The 5,000-nt window shown below is 43.8% G+C and overlaps 1 non-coding gene across 1 annotated transcript in view; it reads left to right on the forward strand.

The window, feature by feature from the left end:
* LOC118516207 overlaps window positions 1–18 on the forward strand; it is a 4,265-nt gene extending 4,247 nt beyond the window's left edge. The window contains exon 1 of the ribosomal RNA XR_004907764.1: window positions 1–18. This exon is cut by the window's left edge and continues 4,247 nt beyond it. This is a non-coding gene — a ribosomal RNA (large subunit ribosomal RNA).
* The last annotated feature ends 4,982 nt before the right edge of the window (window positions 19–5,000 follow it).

The following is a 5,000-nucleotide window of genomic DNA, read 5'->3' on the forward strand; positions in this document are numbered from 1 at the left end:
CTACGCCTGGTGGTGTTATGGTGGACGCAAGGCAACGTCCTGGCCCGGTAGTATGTACAAGAAAATGTACAAGTCCGGGAATACGGGGTGCATCGTATGTAACGTTCGATGTACATATAAAGCCTGGTAGGTGTTGGGATTATATCTGCAACACGGGCATTATCGAAAGATGGTTAAGTGGAGTCACCCAATGGGTGCCGTGCGTTATAAGGTACGTAATGCACAGTAGAGATACATTATCGGGAGGTGGAACCCGAAAAATGTACAAGTCCGGGAATACGGGGTGCATCGTATGTAACGTTCGATGTACATATAAAGCCTGGTAGGTGTTGGGATTATATCTGCAACACGGGCATTATCGAAAGATGGTTAAGTGGAGTCACCCAATGGGTGCCGTGCGTTATAAGGTACGTAATGCACAGTAGAGATACATTGTCGGAGGTGGAACCCGAAAAATGTACAAGTCCGGGAATACGGGGTGCATCGTATGTAACGTTCGATGTACATATAAAGCCTGGTAGGTGTTGGGATTATATCTGCAACACGGGCATTATCGAAAGATGGTTAAGTGGAGTCACCCAATGGGTGCCGTGCGTTATAAGGTACGTAATGCACAGTAGAGATACATTGTCGGGAGGTGGAACCCGAAAAATGTACAAGTCCGGGAATACGGGGTGCATCGTATGTAACGTTCGATGTACATATAAAGCCTGGTAGGTGTTGGGATTATATCTGCAACACGGGCATTATCGAAAGATGGTTAAGTGGAGTCACCCAATGGGTGCCGTGCGTTATCAGGTACGTAATGCACAGTAGAGATACATTGTCGGGAGGTGGAACCCGAAAAATGTACAAGTCCGGGAATACGGAAAAGTTCCCCATGAAAGGCTGGGGATACAATTATTGATACAAATAATGTGCCTAAGGGTACATTTATTTTTCTAAGTCCCAGAAATCCGTCACTGAACATCACGACTTACAAACACATCTTCCCCCGGTCCTCCCATATACGGCACGGGGACAAGTATGAAGAATGAAAATCATGTGTGTATGGAACATATAATGTGCCTGAGAGCACATTTTTTTTCTAAGTCCCAGAAATCCGTCACTGAACATCACGACTTACGAAGACATGTTCCCCCGGTCCTCCCATATACGGCACGGGGACAAGTATGAAGAATGAAAATCATGTGTGTATGAAACATATAATGTGCCTGAGAGCACATTTTTTTTCTAAGTCCCAGAAATCCGTCACTGAACATCACGACTTACGAAGACATGTTCCCCCGGTCCTCCCATATACGGCACGGGGACAAGTATGAAGAATGAAAATCATGTGTGTATGAAACATATAATGTGCCTGAGAGCACATTTTTTTTCTAAGTCCCAGAAATCCGTCACTGAACATCACGACTTACGAAGACATGTTCCCCCGGTCCTCCCATATACGGCACCGGGACAAGTATGAAGTATGAAAATTTTTGGTCACAGCGTGAAATCCCTCTAATGATCATGAAAATAGCATCGGATCACTTATATGACCATAAAAAGTGAACCAAAACCCTATTTGGACAAACTTTTTGGTCCTATGAAAAATTCACTTTTCATATATGTCATGGTCGAAAATTTTCTAAGTCCCAAAAAATCACTTATTCTCGAATATCTCGAAAAACTACGTATCGGACAGGGGTCAACCAAGGTGTTTTAGAAAGGTCTTTACAAGCTCTATTTAATGAGCCATAGCGACTTTCAAGTGATTTTTTGACACTTTTCGCATATCGGCATCCTTGGTTCCCATACTGGCCATAGGCCATAGGGCACCGAACGGCCAACTTTTGGTCCGGGGGTGAAATTTTTTTTCACGAGATTTTGATGAAAATGGCTTCGGAACGCGTTTCTAATAATGAAAAGTGAAACCAAACAGTATTTGCGAAGAAAAATTGTCCTATGAAAAAATCACTTTTTCTTAGGGTACGGGTCAAAAATTTTCTAAGTCCCAAAAAATCACTTATTCTCGAATATCTCGAAAACTACTTATCGGACAGGGGGTCAACCAAGGTGTTTTAGAAAGGTCTTTACAAGCTCTATTTAATGAGCCATAGCGACTTTCAAGTGATTTTTTGACACTTTTCGCATATCGGCATCCTTGGTTCCCATACTGGCCATAGGCCATAGGGCACCGAACGGCCAACTTTTGGTCCGGGGGTGAAATTTTTTTTTCACGAGATTTTGATGAAAATGGCTTCGGAACGCGTTTCTAATAATGAAAAGTGAAACCAAACAGTATTTGCGAAGAAAAAATTGTCCTATGAAAAAATCACTTTTTCTTAGGTACGGGTCAAAAATTTTCTAAGTCCCAAAAAATCACTTATTCTCGAATATCTCGAAAACTACGTATCGGACAGGGGTCAACCAAGGTGTTTTAGAAAGGTCTTTACAAGCTCTATTTAATGAGCCATAGCGACTTTCAAGTGATTTTTTGACACTTTTTCGCATATCGGCATCCTTGGTTCCCATACTGGCCATAGGCCATAGGGCACCGAACGGCCAACTTTTGGTCCGGGGGTGAAATTTTTTTTTCACGAGATTTTGATGAAAATGGCTTCGGAACGCGTTTCTAATAATGAAAAGTGAAACCAAACAGTATTTGCGAAGAAAAAATTGTCCTATGAAAAAATCACTTTTCTTAGGGTACGGGTCAAAAATTTCTAAGTCCCAAAAAATCACTTATTCTCGAATATCTCGAAAACTACGTATCGGACAGGGGTCAACCAAGGTGTTTTAGAAAGGTCTTTACAAGCTCTATTTAATGAGCCATAGCGACTTTCAAGTGATTTTTTGACACTTTTTCGCATATCGGCATCCTTGGTTCCCATACTGGCCATAGGCCATAGGGCACCGAACGGCCAACTTTTGGTCCGGGGGTGAAATTTTTTTTTCACGAGATTTTGATGAAAATGGCTTCGGAACGCGTTTCTAATAATGAAAAGTGAAAACCAAACAGTATTTGCGAAGAAAAAATTGTCCTATGAAAAAATCACTTTTTCTTAGGGTACGGGTCAAAAATTTTCTAAGTCCCAAAAAATCACATTTTCTCGAATATCTCGAAAACTACTTATCGGACAGGGGTCAACCAAGGTGTTTTAGAAAGGTCTCAACAAGCTCTAAATAATGGGCCATAGCGACTTTTTAGTGATTTTTTGACAAATTTTGTCATATCGGCATCCCGATTCCCATACTGGCCATAGGCCATGGGGCCCCCGAACGAAAAAATTTTGGTCCGAGGGTCAAAAATTTTTTTTTCTCATAAATTTGTTCAAAACGCCGTCGGAACGCGCCTTAGATCATGAAAAGTGAAAAGAAACAGTATTTTGCAAAAGTTGGGGTGGCCTATGACTTACATGGCCACGTCCTAGGTCCGAGTCCCGAGGTCGTGTTCTTCAGTGGCGGAAAAAAATGGCCACTTGTGGGAGATGCAAAATGTTCATTTGTATTATAGGGGACACACTATCGAAGCGAAAATTTCAGAAATGGCCTAAAACGTGAAGAAATGATGGGGGTATGTACGAAAAGAAGGTTTTATGGTCAAACGGTGAAAATTTTTTTTTTATGAAAAATTTTGGGTCTCCCACCGTTCATGAATTTCTAGGACCAAAAATCGAAAAATTTGAAAACTTCACGATCGAAAGGGAAACGCATATGTGGTGTTCCTAGGTGTGTACGGTGTACGAAAAACGGGTTCACGATGAGATATCAGGCAAATAAGTGGACCTAAAGTGAGTTATACGGGTAAGACGAGGTGTCCAAAGACCGAAATAGGGGTACCAACTGAGAACGAAATGAAGGTCCCCGAAGTCGCCATACAAGTTATAGGAGGTGTCCAAAGTACGAAAAGAGTTCCATATTCGGCTGTTCCTACTATATGGTTCCCTGATTGCTGCTCCAAGGAGTAGTGAGGAAGTGTCCAAAGGTCTGTTGGGGGTATCGAGGTGATACCCTCGACGGACAATATGCACGAAAAAGTGGTTCGATGATCTATCCTGTAGGTCGTACGGCAGCCATACCGGCTGGAAGTACCGCGGTAATTCCGCAATAAAACGTTCGCCAGACGAACAAACAAATTGAATTAGCTCATCGTAGTGTACGGAACGAAACGAAAATGTAAGGTGATTAGGGATCCGGGAGCAATCTCGCGATCCCATGGTTCGGTGTAAGAAATGATACGAAGTGTTCATAAGTCTCCTCTGGAGGCAGAACCATCGTAGCAAAGTTCGGGAACCCAAGGGTCACAAAAACTCGTAGACGATATCCACGAATAATCGGGGACTTGTGGGGACTACCGTGCCCTGACAAGTCAACTACACCTTAACTGGTGATGGTCGTCCTACGGGGACCTGCGGGGAACAAAAGGGTCACTAAAACTCGTAGGACAATATCTCCGAATAATCGGGGGACTTGTGGGGACCACCGTGCCCTGACAAGTCAACTACACCTTAACTGGTGATGGTTGTCCTACGGGGACCTGCCGGGAACCCCAAGGGTCACCAAAAACTCGTAGGACGATATCCACGAATAATCGGGGACTTGTGGGACTACCGTGCCCTGACAAGTCAACTACACCTTAACTGGTGATGGTCGTCCTACGGGACCTGCGGGAGCAAAAGGAGTCAGAAACAATCGTAGGACGATATCCACGAATAATCGGGGACTTGTGGGGACTACCGTGCCCTGACAAGTTCAACTACACCTTAATGGTGATGGTCGTCCTACGGGGACCTTCAGGGAGCCCGCAGTAAGTCGCAGGTCGTATGCGAGCCTTGATTGGTCCTGTTGGGGGCGTGCGGGGTGTAATGCCTCGGTACGTCAAATGTTGGTGTACGATGTACATCGATAATCTGACATCCTCCTGAACAACCTTTGCTGTGTGGTATTGGCGCTGTGGAGTCGGTGTACTGCCGCAGGTCAATGAGAGTGGTCACAACAAAGATTGTGTCACCTGA

This window comes from Anopheles stephensi, unplaced genomic scaffold (genome assembly GCF_013141755.1).
Source record: "Anopheles stephensi strain Indian unplaced genomic scaffold, UCI_ANSTEP_V1.0 ucontig246, whole genome shotgun sequence".
Taxonomy (NCBI): domain Eukaryota; kingdom Metazoa; phylum Arthropoda; class Insecta; order Diptera; family Culicidae; genus Anopheles; species Anopheles stephensi.